At 38.5% G+C, this 19549-nt stretch overlaps 1 protein-coding gene across 4 annotated transcripts in view; it reads right to left on the bottom strand.

The window, feature by feature from the left end:
* RBMXL2 (RBMX like 2) overlaps positions 1 to 19549 on the bottom strand; it is a 129046-nt gene that overhangs the window by 86014 nt on the left and 23483 nt on the right. The window contains exons 1-2 of one of the 4 annotated variants that reach the window (XM_082476397.1): positions 14872 to 19549; positions 8673 to 14839 (exon numbers count right to left, since the gene is read on the bottom strand). The exon at positions 14872 to 19549 is cut by the window's right edge and continues 23483 nt beyond it. The exons of 2 other annotated variants lie outside the window; for them this stretch is intronic. The gene's annotated coding sequence lies outside the window, so the exon portion shown is untranslated. Of the gene's footprint in view, positions 1 to 8672; positions 14840 to 14871 lie in introns of those variants that run through there. One more of the 4 variants, XM_082476398.1, reaches the window with a different exon arrangement.

Below are 19549 nucleotides of genomic sequence, written 5' to 3'. Positions count from 1 at the left end.
AGTATTTTTCTCACTTCCTGGTCAGATTAATTATTTATTTATTTGCACACTGTTGTGGCTTATAATTCGTAGGCAAAGCTAGTGGTTTACTCACAGCAAGATAAATGCATGTACCAAAAGGAGTCACAACCTGGAAATAGATTCACCCACCTGAACAGGGCAGAGAGACAGAGTGACACCCTCTTCGCTGACAGTGGTTCTCAAGAGATGTCCACAATTCATGGTGTCTTGGAAATACTGAGTTTTCGGCAAAAGGACAGCACTGAAAGAACTGCTGAACCAACAGAGGTGAAATGCAGTATGGAGAATCTACAGTGGGCAGAACTCTGAAGGACTGGGAGAGAGGGTGCCAGCACCCAGGATATTTGTGTTTAGTTGGCTGGATTGAAGTTCAGGAACAAGACCATAAGAACTGGCAACAACAAGGCCTGACCTTGGTGCTTCACAGCACAGATTTTGAGGCCAGAGTGCCTGGTTTTAGATCCACTTCAGAGCTGAAAAATCTTGAGAAAATTAATCTCTCTTTACCCTGGCTTTTTCATCTGTAAAGTGGAAAAACTAACAGTACTCACTTCACAGGACTGTTGTGAAGTTTAAACGAATATATGTAAATTAGAATACCTAAAGCTTAGCACAAATTAAGCATTTCAATTTAGTTCTTGCAATTTAACAGGTTGTCTAAATAGGAACTAATGCAGAATACTAATTATAGAAAGTAAATGGGGGTGAGAACTGGGAGTGTTTTCAGTTTTGAAAATTTAATAAAGAATGTTTCTATCAGAATAGGGCATTGAACAACTGCAATATGGACATAAATGTGGGAGTGAAAAGTCACCCTGGTACAATTGGCCAGGCCAGAACTGTCTCAGCTGAGAATGTGCCTGGCCTTATAGATGCGCCTGGCCTTATGAGCAGATGTCTCAGAATCTCAGACGAGGAGGAAATCTCCAGCTTTGGGGATTCACGCAGGGCAGTCTTGAAATTGTGTTTGCCTTCTTTTTCCATACTATTATTTAGTCATTTTCATTATGAAATATATCATATACAAAAGCATATATGACATACGTATAGACTAATAATAAAACATACACCTGTATATCCACCAACCAACACAAATTACAAAACTTACCAGAATCTTTGAAGCTCCCCATGTACTCTTCCCTAATCATAACCCTTTCCATTCCCCCATAAGTTATCACTATCTTGGATTTTCTTATAGATTTTTACCGTTTGTACCATATGTCCCTAAACAACACACAATACAGTTTTTCAGGGCTTTGAATTTTATATGTATGGAATCAAACTGCTTGTATGCTTCTGTGATTTGCATGTTTTTCTCAGCATTGTCTTTGGTTGATGCATGTACCTGTGATCTTTTTTTTTTTTTTTTTTTTTTTTTCTCACACACACACACTGTATTTTATTTTTACAAGAGATAAATAGACTGACACCAAGCATTATGTACCTGTGATCTTTCATTTTTATTGTGACTTGTTAATTAATAAAAGTTTCAAGTCACTGGGAAAACATAAAAAATTTTAAACTGCAGGTACTGAATGGCATAGCTTTAAAATATATACAGCAAAATTTATTGAAACTACAAGGGAAAAATCAACAAGTCCACTATCACAAGGGGAGATTTTAATCTAACTCTAAGACAAAAGGTCAACCAGAGAAAAAAAATCAGCAATAACAGAAGAGGCAGAAACAAAGAAACAGCTCTATAGGAAACAAGGAAGAATTAGTGAGCAGTCAAGTGAAGTATTACCAAGAGACCTAGCATAGTTCAGAGTGAGATGATTAAAAATGAGCATTCACCAGAACATCCTTTTTATCCATGCCTCTCGCTAGGCTAGGAATAGAACCTTAAGGAGAACTGTAAAATTTTCAAAACTTCTCTCATAACACCTATGAGTTTTCTTAATTTTTCTTACTAAGGAGAAATACTGTTTTGAATAATTGGATCCAGACCATTAATTGGGCCACATTTAATAAAGGTTCACTGTAGATTTAAAGATTGTCCATATACCGTTCTCTCCCCTCTCTTTTCCACTTCAACAAAATAGCAAGTGGCCTTAGGGCCACTCTATTCTGGTATGTGGACAATTCTGAGGTTGAGGCTTTGGGCTTCTAAGAAGGAGATTTAATTAGTGCTCCTTCTTAAACTGTGTCCTCTAGCACAACTTATAAGAATTCTCAGCCTTAGGGCCCAGGGCCCAAGCCTGGGAAACAAGTCATATTATGCTTCCTACTTTTTTTTTTTTTTTTTTTGGCTGTGTTGGGTCTTCATTGCTGTGTGCGGGCTTTCTCTAGTTGTGGCAAGTGGGGGCTACTCTTCCTTGCGGTGCGCGGGCTTCTCATTGCAGTGGCTTCTCTTGTTGCAGAGCACAGACTCTAGGCGCACAGGCTGCAATAGTTGCAGCATGCAGGTTCAGTAATTGCGGCACGCGGGCCCTACCTAGAGTGTGCGGGCTTCAGTAGTTGCGGCGTGTGGGCTCAGTAGTTATGGCTCACAGGCTCTAGAGCGCAGGCTCAGTAGTTGTGGCGCATGGGCTTAGTTGCTCCGCAGCATGTGGGATCTTCCCGGACCAGGGCTCGAACCTGTGTCCCCTGCATTGGCAGGCAGATTCTTAACCACTGCGCCACCAGGGAAGTCTGCTTCCTACTTTTCATTCCTTGTAGGTAGATTTTTCATAGGGATGTGTGGCTATCGTCTGGTGTACAATTCAGTTATTCCTCAGTCTCCTGAAAATATCAACACCTATAGCCCATCAAATGACACCATTTGGGCTTCCCTGGTGGCGCAGTGGTTGGGAATCTGTCTGCCAATGCAGGGGACACGGGTTTGAGCCCTGGTCTGGGAAGATCCCACATGCCACGGAGCAACTGGGCCCGTGAGCCACAATTACTGAGCCTGCGCGTCTGGAGCCTGTGCTCCGCAACAAGAGAGGCCGCGATGGTGAGAGGCCCACGCACCGTGATTAAGAGTGGTCCCCACTTGCCGCAACTAGAGAAAGCCCTCGCACAGAAATGAATACTCAACACAGTCATAAATAAAAATAAATAAATAAATAAAAGAATGTGAATTTCTAAAAAAAAAAAAAAAAAATGACACCATTTTTTTTCCTGACAAGGACACATTCCTTATTCTGAGCTTTCTCCTTCAGAATCTGTTTTGCTTCCGTGGGACTCATACTGATCGTGCAACTTTGCGTGTTCAGAGTTTCTTCTGCATCTTTGCCTCCTCTAGACACCTTTCTCCACGCTCCTAACACTTGATCAGGCTTTAATTCTTCTTCAGGTCATTAGAATCCTGTACTTTCAGATTTTCTATCTGTACTATTTCCCCCCTTCTCTCTGGGAACTTGTCCTCCTCCCAATAAGTAAAAAAGTAAAAGAGTAGAGGAACTCTTCTTAAACCCCTTTACTTTCCATGAAACAGAATGACCATCCTGCTTTTAATATATATGTATATAACTGACCTCTATATGAGGGGACAAGTCATCTGTTACTGTATGTGTGTAACCCAGCTGTCAGGTACTGTGTTTGCCATTTGAATGAGATGGTTAAACTTCTCAGCCTGCAATATAAAGCCTCAGAGAAGGAACTGAGTCAAAGTCTCACCTGAAACTTATTCCTTGTGTCAGTCACATGAAGAATAAGCCCATTTTTTCAGACTAAAAACCAGAATTGAAAAAGTAGACAACAGATATGCAAAAGATGCAGACACAACAGACATACAAAGTCTCTCTTATAGTTTGCACTGAAAAGTGACAAGATTTTTCTGGAGTTCATCAGTGAGGGTTGGGAACAAGGTAGTCAAAATTAAAACTGATATACAGAGACGTGCCAGAAACTAGGAAGGAAGGGACACAGATAAGATTTCGATGAATTAGGGCCAAATACAGAAATCTCAACAAACCAGGTATGATGGGATTGGATCCCTCCCTGGATTTTGTTACATGAAATGTTTTGACATTCCATCTATTTACTAATTATTCTCTATGCTTTTCCTTCATATATAACATAGTCTTTGGGAGTTTCAGTCTGCCTTACATCTGCTAAGAACAAAGACCTGGTGACCCCTAGGCCCAGAGGGATGCACTCAGATGAAGCCGGACTGAGAGAACCCTCCAAAGAGTGGATGAAACTCAGGGCACACAGCTGACACTATTTTTAAGCAGCCCCTCCAGTCCTAGCAATCCTTCTTCCAGAGATAAACCATACTAAGTTTGGATTTTACTTTACTTAATGAGGTTAAATTCTTTAAAACTTAGTTCAAGCAGGAAGAGAAGCATAACATACATTTTTCACATGACCCGATTTTGGCATTTCCTCAAGGTCTCTCGTGTAATGGAAGTCCTTTAGTTCTTGAGTTCCTGACCTGTGGTCCACCTCCTCCTCCATCCCTTCTAGAACTGAGGCTCTGTCACATTCTTGGTAAGTTCATTACCAGCGTTAATTCCCTAAATGAGTTCCCAAACTGGGAAACTACCTCTGTGATCAGAACTTCCAAATGTCAAAAACATGCCCAGATACCTCCAAATATTATTTGCTTTGTATTCTTCAACACAATACTTTGTCTACAGGTTAAGATTCCATTTCTTTGTCACCGGGTGTTTACATGAAATACATCTTTTTTTTGGGCAAATACTGTGATAATTAAGGGCACACACTCAAGTTTTTAAATTATTAACTCTGCTGTTTATCAATATTCTACATGTAGAAAGGAGAAATCACAGACAGTTCACACATGGAGAACACCACTGTCAGAAACTTAAAATAACAAAGTGGCAATTGTTATTTTATAAACCTTGATGTGAAACAACACAGAACTAGCTTAGGAACCACTTGAACAGCTATCAAAAGTTTTTTTCCAGACCTGCCTTTCTCTGTGGTTTAGGGAGCCAGTATATGTGGGTGGGGGAAGATTCTTTTATTCTAAGAACTATGCTTTCTTTTTCTGTGGTCCAGGGTTTCTTGTGATACAGTGATATATGGGAAGGAGTATCTTGTGACTCAGAGAGACTTCCAGCAGGAGAAGAAGGGAGTTTTCATCCCTCATCATACGGGCTTTCTCTGCCAGCCCTAGCAGGGATTGCTCCCTCCAGCCCCATTTGGTATAGCTGTATGAGGAAGGCCAGGACTTGGCAAGAGGCCTGTGTCACCAGATCATTCCCAAGCAGGACTTCCCTTTAGGTCTACATGACGCCGGACAGGAAATGATCATTCCCCCAGAAGATATAGGTTCCATAAAATACCTGCAATTATTTTGGGGGTGAGGGAAAAGGTTGGAGAGAATGGAGACACAGCCTGGAAAGGATAGTGACCTCACTGGTGAGGCTAAATGAAGAGTGAACAAAGGGAGGGCAATGGCCCAGAAGACCTCTTGGAAAAGACCACATAATAACAGTAGCCTGCTTTAAATCTTCAAAAGTGAAGTGTTGTGTGCTGAATGAACAGAAAAAAAAAAAGATGCTACACAGAAGACTTCTGGTTCAAGATGGCAGACTGAACATACTTTGCCTTTCCCAATCCTTAAATCCCACTGAAATAATAGTAAAATAATACTTTTTAAATAGTATAAACAAACAACAGCAAAGGGAACAATATAAGGTAGAGGGGAAGTGTGAGGACGCAGTCTCAAGAGAGAAAATATTTCAACATATTTCTGAAAGCAGATGGAAGAGTGCCGACAAATGCAATAAACTGGAGGAAGTCATAGCCTGAATAGAGCTGCAAGGTACCACAGGGAAGAGGAAATCATATGCCTGGCAAAAGCTTACAATCAGAAGGTGAGGGTTAGAAGGGAGGTTGGAAACAAAAAGATTAACTGAAGATCTGTGTATAGAACAGACTCTTCCAGCCCTCACTGCTACAGGACGAACTTAGGCAGCCCAGCATTTATCACCAAGAAAAAAATCTCGAAAGAAATTAAATGAACTATTAAGAGAGAACTAGGGTACCTAATGAGACTATTGTCACACAAAAGTTAGGCCCTGTTTTTCACAGAGTCTGCTCCCTTTCTAAGAATTCATTTTAAAGAAAAACTTCCAGTCAACAAGCCCCCACCCATATACACAGGACTCCTAGTCAGCCCTCCTATTCCCTCCAGTCTTAAATACAAGTAGGTGCTTCAGTTATCCACTGCTGTGTAACAAATCACTCCAAAACTTAGCGGCTTAAAATAACAAACATTTATTATCTCACACAGTTTCTGAGAGTCAGGAACTCAGAAGCAGCTTAGCAGGGTCATTCTGGCTCAAGTCTCTCGTGAGCTTGCAGTCCAGATCTTGGCTGGGGCTACAGTTATCTGAAGGCTTGACTGGGACCGAAGGATCTGCTTCTAAGCTCACTCATGTGGCTGTCAGCCAGGTCTTACTTCCTTGCTATGTGGGCCTCTCCTCATGTTATAGTGGTTAGCTTCCTCCAGAGACAGTAATTCAAGAGAAAGGACAAAACAGGAGGAAGCAGGAAGTCACGGTGCCGTTTATGACCTAACCTGTGAAACTGCAAACCATCACATCAGCCATATTTTACTAGTCACACAGACCAACCTTGATACCATGTGAGAGGGAACTACACAAGGACAAGAATATCAGAAGGTGACATCATTGGACACCATATAGGAGGCCGGCTGCCACAGAAAGCAAAAAGAATTACCAGACATGTAGAGAACACCTGAAGCACCAAAGAAAAATACTAATAATCAAATGTAAAATGCCACTCCAGATAGTTCATGAGGGAATAGAACTTTTAGAAACACATTGTTAGAAGCACTGATTAGTATCCTTAGATATATTTTACAAGCAGCAAGGAGTGATGGGTCAAGAGAAGACAGGGGATGGTACAAAAGAAGAAGAGGATTTTGAAAATAGTATTACATTAGATGAAGACATATACAGGCACGCTTTTATATTCCAAGGTAGCCTGGAGAGTGGGCCACCATCAATCCGGCCCTAAGAACTGACTTGAGCGCTGAGTATAACTGCTGGAAGGGAGTGTTGAAGAGATGCTGCATTTTTTCAGGTCTTAGAATTAGTGTCTGTGTCTGTTTGTTCTAAGCCCCTTCCTGGAGGTCCTGCATAACTGCAGTTAGAACTGCTGTTCATTTTGCTTTCACTGGGTGTGGGTATTACTGGAGTACAAAAGCATGCTTCCTCCATTTCTGAACTTGTAAATATTTGTAACACAACCAAGAGTTAAACATTGAGGATACCTTACTGCTTTTCATATTTAAAGTTACTTTTTTTTTTCCGAAAATCTATTATCATTTGAACTCCACTTCAAAGTCTATTTCTACTCTTTCTTTGTACAAATTCTGAGAACTGATGTGTACTAGGTGTGGCACTAGCTGCTGCAGATATAATAATAAGCAAGACGTGGGACTTATGCTATACAGAGTAGGCAGGCAATTTTCACTACCTTATGAAAAAGTCTGTGATGGTGGCAAGTACAAGGAGTTATGGATATATACTGGAGGATCTCCTAATCCAGTCCTTGGGAGTGTGTAGACATCAAGGATTTCCCACCTCCCACCTCCCTTCCTACTTGATTTTGCTTTCTAAATAGCTCTAAGATCCATAATAACCTCATTTCTACCACACTGTGTGGTTAGGCCAAGCTACTGTCATCAACTGCTTAGACTATTCCAATAGTCTCATAAATAAATGATCTTCCTGAATCCACTTTTGTCCCTTTGCAATCTGTTTTCCACATAGCAGCCAGTTATTTTGAAAACACATATTTTATCATGTAACTTTTCTGTTTAAAACATTGCAGCAGCTTCTCAATGCTCTTATAATAAGGATAAATTCTGTAACATAATTCATCCTATACCTATCTTTCTAGTTACATCTGAACTGAACATGTACCTCCATTACTCACTTTACTCAAGCTGCAATGTTATTTTGTGTACTACAGTCTGCATTCTTGCCACAGGTTTCTGAATGTATCATGCCCTCCTGACTTCAATATTTTCCCTTCCCCCTTTGCCTTGTTAACCCTACCTCTTCCTTCAGATCTCAACTCAATCATCATTTCCTCAGAGAAGACCTTCTTGATCTCCCTTATGTCCTTGATAATATAAAATATATCTTATTTTATGTTCTTATAGTAACATGATTTTCTCTTTCATAACATTTGTTACACTTGTGGTATTTCTTCTACTTGTGTGATTGTTTGACCAAAGTCTATCTTCCACACTAGACACATGCTCCCTAAGGTCAGGAACTCTGTCTATTAGGAGCAAACAAGTTGTCACTGAACAATTAAACAGGAGAGAATTTGAATTTCCTCCCTAAACATGAGAAAATTTTAATTCTCTCCCTAAATAGAAATGAACTTGGGCTAAATTATTAGATAGATGGTAAAAAATCAGTTTGTTGTATTATAACTAAGCATGATGACCATCCAACCAGAGGAACCAATTCTTCAACATACACTAAAGGAAACCTCCCAGCTCCCTTAAAGCAACCCATAATTCTTCAAAGACAGCACCTGAAGGAGAAAGTCTATATGGAGAAGGGGAGCTTATACCTCATAACCCAACTTCTGCCCCCTCCAAACACTCTTTTCCCCAAGATCCTAAAATCAGAGATACAGGCATGGAACCAAACTTACTCTCACCCACCTTCTAAGATCGCTAACTTCTCTCTCTCTCGTTTTCTTTCTTTCTTTTTTTTTTTTTGGTCACACCACGCAGCATGCTGGATCTTAGTTCCCCGACCAGGGGATGAAGCCGTGCCCCCAGCAGTAGAAGTGTGGAGTCCTAACCACTGGACCACCAGGGAATTCCCTAACTTCTCTTTCTTTGTATTTCCTAAAGTTGATGTCATAGAGGAGACATATGCTTGTCAGCTTTTACTCCCTTAAGAGGAAGAGGCTTTTTCAGGGAAAAGAAAAGGACCAACTCTAGCTTAGTCTCTGTTGTAAAATAATGTTTCTAATTTTAGTAGGTGGCTCATAGGGACAATAAGATTGCCTTCAAGAACTTGGGAAGAAGGTTGCACACTGAGTTTTAAACTATTTTTTTAATGATGGTTTGAATTAGAGATATGTAAAGTCACAAAACAGAGACAGAATAAGTTCTGGCCAAGACTCAAACAAAACTATATTATTTAATATACTAACATATATAGGGTAAAAACATGACAATTTTTAAGAGATTTAGTCAGCAAAGTAAGTTTAGAAAAGGGAAAAGTCAGACATTGGTAGTGTTTTATTCAGGGTCAGGAGAGAGGGTGTCCTGGACCAGTACGATGACCAACCAGGTGCTATGGCAGGTATGACCCTCTGCACTTGGGAATTTTCAGGGCTCTATGACACCAGGCACTAAAATCCCCAATTAGCTTCTCTTTTTCTAAATTGCAGGCTCACTAAGCAGCCTTCTAGTTATAATTAACTGTTCCATTTTCATTTGCCTCCAGAGAAGGCATTTACTTTAAGTCTACCTAATGGCTAAACTTTTTTTTTTAAATTGTGGTACAGTTGATGTACAATATCATGTAAGTTTCAGGTGTACAACATAGTGGTTCACAGTTTTTAAAGGTTATATTCCATGTATATTTATTATAAAAATACAGGCTATATTCCCTGTGTTGTACAATATATCCTTGTAGCTTATTTATTTTATATATAGTAGTTTGTACCTTTTAATCCCTTACCCTATCTTGCCCCCTTCCCTTCTTCCCCCTCCCCACTGATAATCACTATAAACTTCTTATTTTAAATTAATGAATTGGCATTTATTGGCTTCTATGAGCTTTTTTAAAGGGAGTCCACTCTGAGAAACGGATCTAGCTCTCACCATGCTGACAATCATGTTTTCAGGCTGATGGTTTGAGAGCCATATTCTGGCTTGTCATGAATTTTCCAAGGAAATGCCCACCCAAAGGGATCTATCTGAATAGTCAGCCAACTTTCCAATGGGATACCAAGCTTTTCTTTAAGTGATTTTGCATTAAAACTGCAACAATTCACATGGAAAGCCTGAACTTCTACCTCCACCTGGCACTGAAGAGTTGCCTCTCTCCCTCTCTGCTGGAGAAGACAGAGGAAAGAATCAGTTAACTTGAAGAAAGAACAATAAAAATTACCTAATTGGAATAAAAGAGAAAAAATAAACTAAAAAACAAAACAAAACAAACAAAAAACTTCTGGTGTCCCAGGAAGAGAGGAGAAAGAGGGAGGGACTGAAAAAGTACTCAAAGAAGCAATAGATGATATCTCCCCAAATTTAGCAAGAGACATTTATCTATAGAATTAAGAGGCTGAGTGAATCCCAAACAGGATAAACCCCCCAAACCCACCCAAACTTAAATAAACTTCTGAAGACTAAAAATAAGGGAAAACCTTGAACGCAGCCAAAGGAAAATGACTCCTTACTTGTAAGAGAGGAAAATCAATTTGGATAACAGTAGATTTCTCATCAGAAACTGCTGAGGCCAAAAGGAAGTAGTAGCACAACATTTGTCAAGTGCTAGAAGAACTGTCAACCCAGAATCCTATAGCCAATGAAAACATCCTTCAGGAATAAAGGGAAAAATCAAAACATTCTCAGATGAAGGAAAACGAAAATTTTGTTGCCAACAAACCTACCTTAAAACAATGGCTAAAAGAAGTCTCTAAACAGAAAGGAAATAATGGGCACATTAAGAAGGAAGAAAGAGGGTAGTAAGCAAAAATATGGATAAATACAATAAATATATCCTTGATGATTTACATAGTAGAAAAGAGTTAAGTCTCAAATCAATAATCTAAGATGTCACCTCAAGAACTCAGAAAAAGAAAAGCAATATAAACCCAAAGCAAAAAGGAGGAAAGACATAACAAAACTGTGTGGTATTGGAAGAGTGATGAACAAACAGAACAATGGAACACAACAGAGAACCCAGAAATTGACCCAAACAGATATGCCTGATGGATTGTTGACAAAGGTTCAAAGGTTGTCATACAAGAAATTCAGTGGAGGAAAGACAGCCTTTTTAACAAATGGTGCTGGAGCAACTGGACATCCATAGGCAAAAACCTTGACCTAAGTTTCACACCTTAGACAAAATTAACTCAAAATGGTCATGGACTTAAATGTAAAGTGTAAAACTATAATGTTTTATTTAAAAACTAATATTTTATAAGAAAATGTTAAGGAACCATTGGCTAGGCAACGATTTCCTAGACTTGTCACCATGATCCACAAAAGGAAAAGTAGGTTGTACTTCATCAAAATTAAAACTTTTTCTCTTAGAAAAACTGTTAGGAGAATAGGGAAGCTACAGAGCAAAAAAAAAAAAAAAAAAAAAATTTGCAAAGCACATATCTGACAAAGACCTAGAATCTAGAACATATAAAGGATTCTCAAAACTCATCAGTAATATAACCAAGAATACAATTAGAAATTTGGAAAAGGACATGAAGAGACTTCACCAAAGAGGATAAAGCAGATAGCAAATAAGCACATGAAAGATATTCAACATCATTAGCCATTTGGGAAATGCAAATTAAAACAACAAATGAGATGTCATTACACACCTATCAGAATGGCTAAAATGAAAATAGACACCCAAACTGAATCACACTCATACATTGCTGGTGTGAATATAAATGGTACAGACTCTATGGAAAACAATTTGGTAGTGTTTCAAAAAACTAACATGCAACTACCATATGATCCAACAGTTGCACTCTTGGGCATTTATCCCAGAGAAATAAAGACTTAGGTTCACACCAAAATCTGTAAACAATGTTTATAGCTGCTTTATTCACAGCAGTCAAACAATCCCAAAGTCCTTCAGTGGGTGAGTGGTTAAACAAACTGTGGTACATCTGTACCTTGGAATACTACTCAGCAATAAAAGGAAACAAACAACTGACACACAAAAACCTGGATGAATCTCCAGAGAATTATGTTGAATAAAAAAAGCTAATTCCAAAAGGTTACCTACTGTATGATTCCATTTATACAATATTCTTAAACTTATAAAATTATGGAACTGGAGAACCAACTAGTGATTGCCAGACGTTAAGGAAAGAGTACTCTGAACTGAGTAGACTGGGTAAAGGTACTTGAAAGTGGTATCCTTCTGTGTTATTTCTTACAATTACATTGGAATCTACAATTATCTCAAATTAAAAAGTTAACTTAATCTTCAAGGATGAGTAGAAACATTTTCTTTCAAATGTTGTCTTTATTTTGTCATTGCTTTATGCTTCCTGTCAGAATAGGAACAGTAAATACTGATTGAACATAGTGTGTGACAGGTATTTTAATATTACCTCATTTGATGCTCACATAACACCGTGAGGCAAGTAATATTATCCCTATTTTATATTTACAGTACATAAGGCTTAGAGAGTTTAAATAACTTATCCAAGATCACATGGTTGGTTACCAAGTGTCAAAGTCAAGATTCACCTGCAGACCTGCCTGGCTCTAAAACTGGTGCTCTTAATGCCATAATATCCTTCAAAGACAATCTATGTTGAGCATCACTTGGCAGTACTTTATTTTGGACTGAGAGCTAGGAGCATGAGATTTTAATTGTGTTTTCCCCTCACCTAGTTGTTTTTCCTTGTAGCTCCTTCCCTACACTGCTCCTCTATGCTCTAGTGCCGATACATTTCTTGTATTCCAGAAGCATCACAGGCAAGCTGAGCTTTTTCTGCTTCACTGACTGACCTGATAAAATCCAATATTTCTTAAAATAAGCTTCTAAATAGCTCATGGAATCATTGTCAGGCACTGCCTGCAGCACCCAGAGTTAGTTCAGTCCTTCTGAATCTCTCAGTAAAAGTAACTGCCTCACCCTTCCCTGCATTCTACCTATTCTCTGATGATTCTGGGCAGTGTGGGAGGGTTTTTAAGTTATATTAAGAAAATCCATTCATTATCATAATTAATCAAAAACCTCACTTGGGGTGATTCCTCAGCCTGTGATACAAACATCTTGCATCTGCATGGCTTGGAGATAATAAATTAATTCAATATTGCATGGATACCACAGAACAATTTTTTAGAATTGTCAGCCATACAGGGCTCTATAAAGATTCCAGTAAACAAAACGCCACACAGGCCAGCTATTCTTCAGCAGTAATACCTCCCAGTAAGTCCTTTGGAAAAAATTGAATATACATTAATTTGATTTTTGCCATGTGTCGGGCACTGTGCTAAGTGTTTTAAATGTGTTAAATGATTTAATCCTCCCCAAACCTTCATGAAGTGGGCATTCTTACATTTTCATTCTACAGATAAGAAAACAGACACGGAGAGGTTCAATGGCTTGCCTCAAACCACACAAGAGATGGGATTTTGAACATAGGCAGTCTGATCATGAGCCCAGAAGCTTAACCATAATGTTTTACTACTACTTCTTTTAATGAATTTACTTATATTGATATATTCTACTAATTTTCTTCCATGTGCCTTCAGGGGTCATTAGAAGGAAGTTGAAATCAGGAGAGAAAACGGAAGTGAAGAAAGTGTCAGAGAAATGATTTTTTAAAAAACTTTTTTATTTTTTAATAATTCCAAAGTTACGCAAAGCCTGCAAGAATAGTAAGAACTTTAGTATGGCTTCAGCCAGGTTTCCCAATGGTTAACTCTGACACATTGTCTTCATCATTCTCTCTCCCTCCCTCGCACCTCCCTCTCTCTGTCTACATATATGTATGTACGTGTATGTGTACACTTTTTTCTCTCCAAATTAGTTGAGAATAGGTTTCAGGCATGATGACCCAGTAGTGCAATTCCCTAAAGAATAGGAAACTCTCCTACATAACCACAAAATTGAGAAAGTTAAGATTGAGACCATATAATCCACAAACCTCATTTAAATTTCATGAATTGTTCCAACAATGTATTTTACAGCAAAGGAAAGTTCAAGATTCATCTGGGGATCAAGGATTACATTTCACTGTCATCTCTTTTCATTCTTTTTCAGTCTGGAACAGTTCCTCAGTCTTTCCTGGTTCATGATCTTGACATTTTTGAAGAGTACAAGATAGCTATTTTTTTTAGAATTCCTATCAATTTTATTTTACTTATGCTTCCTCAATATTAGACTCAGGTTATGCACTTTTGGCAGGAATGTCACAGAAGTAATGCTGTGTTCTTCTCAGGGTATCTTATCAAGAACACAATGTTGATTTGCACCATTCCTTGTGATGCTAGCTTTCATCACTGGGTTAAGGGGGTGCCTATCAAATTTCTTCACTATAAAGTTATGACTTTCTCTTTGTAATTAATAAGTATCTTGCAGGGAGATCCTCTGAGATTACATAACTATCCTATTCATCATGAAACTTTCACCCACTAGTTTTATACTCTATTGATGTTTTTTGACTAAATAATTACTATGATGTTTGCTTATGATGACTTTCTAATACTATCATTTCTTCTAGATTTATTCATTGGTATTACACTGTAAGAAAGAGCTTTTCCTTTTCCTATATTCATTCATTCATTTACAGACTCACTGATCCTTATTTTAATCAATTGGTTATAATATGTTAGTCATTATTTATTTTGATGCTCAAACTGTCCCAACTGTCCTTCAAGCTGGCTGCTGTGTCCTTTTGACAAGTACTCATAATTTTTTATTATTTCCTTGCTTTATGACAAATCAAGATACTCTGGACTCATCTTGTACCTTCCCATCTTAGTCCTGGAAATAAACATTTCCCTAAAAAGGCCTGGAATTAAAAATTTCTCTAAGAAGTTTTCTCTTATTTGATAAAGATGTTAGAAACCAAGATCTGGGTCCTAGGTGTGCCCTTTGCTACTAGGGTTACATTAGCAGACAGAGCTAGAAAATGTACACATACATATACAACACACACACATCTATACACACACACACACACACACACACACACACACACACACACACACACACAGAGCTATATCCATGTTTCTCTAGATAGGCAGATTCAGAAAGAGTTCATGTAATACCTCCATTTCCAATTTAACAACACTCTGTTCATTCTAACTTTCACCCTTTCAGTGTCTGAATATCCTTCCTCTGACAATGAGAAATGTGGCTCCCATTTCTCTTAATATATATCCTGGTCATTATATACTGGTCATTTCCCCCACTTACAAACAATGCCTCTTCCACCCCAGCCCCACAGGACTCATTAGCCCAGGCTACCTCCTCAGCCCAGGACACGCAGTCCTCACAGGAGTATATATTTTTACAGTGAAGCACTGAAAGTAAGTATAATTATGTAAATAGATCAGGGCCTTAGAACTGCATGTTGGTGGAATCTGTGAGCTACGATCCAAGACAATACAAGGTTCAGTGTACATACAAAATATAGAGGAGGTGATCAAGAAAGATTTTATGTGTAACATGACCACTGATCAGCCCCTCAAAATTGTATCTGGCAGAGAAGGGGAGGGGGCAGGTAGAGTGCACAGCATGTGTGCAAAGGTATGGAGGTATGAAACCGATTTTTCTATTCAGGAAATTGTAAGAAGACAATGTCTGCAGAGATAGCTACAGTGAGATAAAAAGCTGTACAGGTAGGCAGGATACAGGTTTTTTACATGATCTACAAAGAAGTTTAAAAATTATTTAATAGGGAGTGAGGAGTTATTGTCTAGTTTCAACATGGGAGAACAAGGATATCCTTAATATTTTAGAAATGTCACTCTGTCTGCAGCATTGAGATTACAATTTAAATGAGGCTAGACTAACGATGAGAAACAGTTAAGAGACTTGTAATATTCCAGGGAAGAGACCATAAAGGTGGACGTAAGACATGTTAACGAGATAAAATCAAAGTTTTACTGGTGATAGAGGTGGGAAGCGTGGAAAAAGTTGAAATGTAGAGGGATATCTATGATTCTCACACAGGAGACTAAGTTCATGGGAGTGATATTCACTGAGAATAGAGAAAAGAGAAAGTGTTTTAGGGAGAAGATGATGAATTCCGTTTGTGATCTGTTGAGTCTATGTTGCCTAATGAATATCCAGCAAGAAACTGAGCAGTAGGTCTGGGGCCCTGAAGATTGCACAAGACCGAAGATAGATTTCTGAGAGTCACCAGTATACTGGTAACAGTGGAATCCTCAATAACAGATGACACAACCTAGAGAAGTTTGCTCTGTAAAAAGAGAGAAGAGGTGGCCAATGACAGAGCCTGTAAGCAAAAACATCCAAGGGATGCTCAAAGGAAGTAGGACTTGCAAAAGGGCCTTTAAAGGAATGGTTTGAGAATGAGGCTGAGAAGCAAAAATGTTCAGAGCTAAGGTGATGGGAGTTACTTTTCACTTCAAATTACTTCTGGATAGCTCCCCATAATACAGCGTCCCCAAGTAAATAACTAAACAAAAAGGGAACAAAAAATGTACATTCAGCACCAAAAGCTGAAAATTAAAACCAACACCTAATAATATCAGAATATTTTAGGAATCTCTAATAACTTTATTCCTCAAGAAACTTCCAGGCCTCATCTTACACTACTGAGGCTCTGAAAGCCTGAGTGGAGACTAATACATAATTCACAATCAGCTCAACTGCTCACAAAACACTCTATGAACACTTCTTGCCGGGAAGGTTTTGGATCCCCTTATATGCTTCTTCATCTCATCCATTAGACTGCGCCTTTCCACCACCCACCTGCATGTTTCTTTCATCACTCCACCTGTGTGCCTTTAATGCTCTCTTCTCAAACTTTAATGTGCATTCAAGTCATTTGGGGATTTTGTTAAAATGCAGATTCTGATTGTGGGTGGAGTCCGAGATTCTGCATTTCTAACAGGTGACGTATTACAGCTGATCCAAGGACCACACTGAGTAGCAAGGGTTTAGAGTACTCTGTGCCTTCTCTCATATCTCTACCTGTATATACCACATCTTCCTGTATACGCTCCCCTCAGTCTCTGTCCATTTTATTATCCTACTGCTGCCTGTTTCAACCTCCCTATATTCTCTCCTCCTTTCTCTGGTCCACTATGCATCCATTACGTTTATTACGGCATTCAATAATGCCACTGTCTTCCTCATTTTATTTTTATCCCAACAAAATTTCTATTCATTCCTTCAGTGTGGCTCAACTTTGCATTAGAAAAGCAAATTGATTAAATCAAGTCACACAAGGGACTTCGTTTCTGAGCCAATTTATGTCCCTCTGGGGTGTTTGTTCATTCAGTCTCCCAGGAAAGAAATTTGGTGCAGGGAGGTTTTCCTTAAGTCACACCAACTGGCATCACTTTGCAAGACCAGGCCTATGGGATAAAAGGAAGAACCTTCCCTGAAAAGGGAAGCATTGCTCTTTTCTTCAAATTTCCCCTGCTCTAATCACTTTCTGGGACTTGAGCCTTGAAAATCCCGGTTATTCAAAAAGAGGCAAGTGAGGATTATTGAGATTACAGTTTACAAACCCAAAATTGGGACACAGTGTCATAATGAAACAGAACATCTGAAAATGTGACTCCCTCAGAAAATTCTAGAACCTTGTTTGCAATGTGAAAATTGAATAGGGGTCCAGACCGAGCTCCTGTACCTGTGGATTCATTAAAAAGTTATTTGATCTTCTTAAGCCTTGTTTTTCTAATCACTAAAAGGCATAAGAAAATCTGTTTCAAAGGGTGATTATAAGAGTTAAATCCCAAATTTCCATATAATGTGAAAATCCAGAAGCAGCTCCCAACCCTTTACAAATAGCATTACATTAAATCTTCACAACAATCTATGTGATGGGTACTATCTCTTACTACAACTTTACAGTTGAGAAAACAGAGACAGAAAGGTTTAGTAATTTATCCAAGGTCACATAGCTACTAGATTGTGGAGCTAATTAGAATTCAGGCAGTCTGACTCCAGAGCCTACACTTTTTAACGACTATATTATTCTATTTCTGGCAAACTATAATATAGCATTCTTTTTGGACCTAATGCAAACAACCAGCAATTTTCCACATGGTGAGCATGAGCATTTTGAGTGTGAAGCTTACATCAGATTTATTTTGTATCTCTCCCCATCCTACCCCAGCCTTGTGCTTTGGGATTGCTCAGTGTATTTTAGTCAAACAAAAAAGAAAACAGGACTCTATCATAACTGGCAAATAGTTCTGAATGGAGAAATGTAGACCTTGGTCACTAAAAGAATCATTAAAGGCACAAAATTTCATCTACATAATAAAGGACCACGATAATCAAGTAAATTCTTCCATTCAACTCTTGCATTAAAAGCTCAGAATTCATCAATCTTAAAGCACAAATCCTTGGTAAGACTCTAGTTCAAACTAAGGAATCTATGATTTGCTCCAATTATTCCTTAAAAGCATATAGCCTATTATAATAAAATATTTGCTCTTGGCCTTATTCTGTCTTATTACTCTAAAAAATGGAAGAAGATATAAAGGAATTGACACTTTCTTTTAATATAGCTCTAAAAATATCCCAGGATAATATAAAGCAAAAGCAACAAAGAAAGCGTCCCGTCATCAAATACTGCAGTAGGCCTGAGACGCCTGACGCGTCTCCTCAAGAACAATGTACAGCACCGACGTGGTGGTTTCTCACAACAATGAAATTTGTCATCAATTTTAATTCACCTGAGCACTCTGTGGTGGTGTGGTGACAGTTCTCTTATTCTGCAGACAGTTTGAAGGGTCAGAGGTGGTCAATCCATCAACACAATACGAGTCTGCAATGTGAATTACATTCTAGATTAGGTATCTAATTTCCCATAAGCCCAGCAAGCCAATAAGGATTCTGATCTTCTAAAACTTAGAGTAGGAACGAGAAATAGATATTAGACTTGCAAGGGAGGTTACTATGTGTGATACAGTTAAACTTGTCTTCTGTTTCCAGAATTATCTCTTTCTCAAGAGATGGGTTTTCAGTCTGTCAACCTTGGTCATGCTGCAGGCACTCTTTAAATACCTGGTGATTCACAGTGGTCCATTTATATTTAATAATAAGGGAATAAGACTGACTAGAAGTTCTGCACATGTGGGTGGAATTTAGCAACTGACAGGCTTCATATCTGTTCAGATGTATTAAATCATTGGCCCATGAGCCTAATTAGATCTCACATAGTTATTTAAACTTTATAATTTAGATTGTAAATAATTAAAAATTGGGAGATTTTACATAAAAATTATATTTCTGGCTTCTTTTGAAAAACAGACTATCTAGCAACACTTGGTCCACATTCACAAATGCCAGTTGGCTGAGAGTTGGTGGCTATTCTCCTGCAGTCCATTTTAAACATGTGTGTATATGTGACCTATCTGGCTCATACTGACATTGGAACTTAAGATATCTATTTGACAGCAAGCAAGCAGGAGGCTGGAATTTCTGCTGGAGAATCCTTACATACTAGGATAAAGAGGACTTTATTCTGAAGCATCAGACCACACTAGCTGCCACTGTCTTTCCTGGCCAGATCATTTGTTTATTTTTTTAATATAAAAAAATTAAGCCCCAGGTGCAGGGAATTGAGTTGATCATGCTCCACAGGTCACTGTCAGTTTGTTCAAGGCCATTCCCTTGGTATAGTTTATTCTATTGTATTTTTCTCTTAATTCCCTATCCACCCT

Source organism: Balaenoptera physalus (assembly GCF_965194825.1).
Source record: "Balaenoptera physalus genome assembly, chromosome: 10".
In the NCBI taxonomy this organism is placed as follows: Eukaryota; Metazoa; Chordata; class Mammalia; order Artiodactyla; family Balaenopteridae; genus Balaenoptera; species Balaenoptera physalus.
The sequence above is the reverse complement of the archived record's forward strand: the minus strand, read 5'-3'. Positions and strand labels throughout refer to the sequence as shown.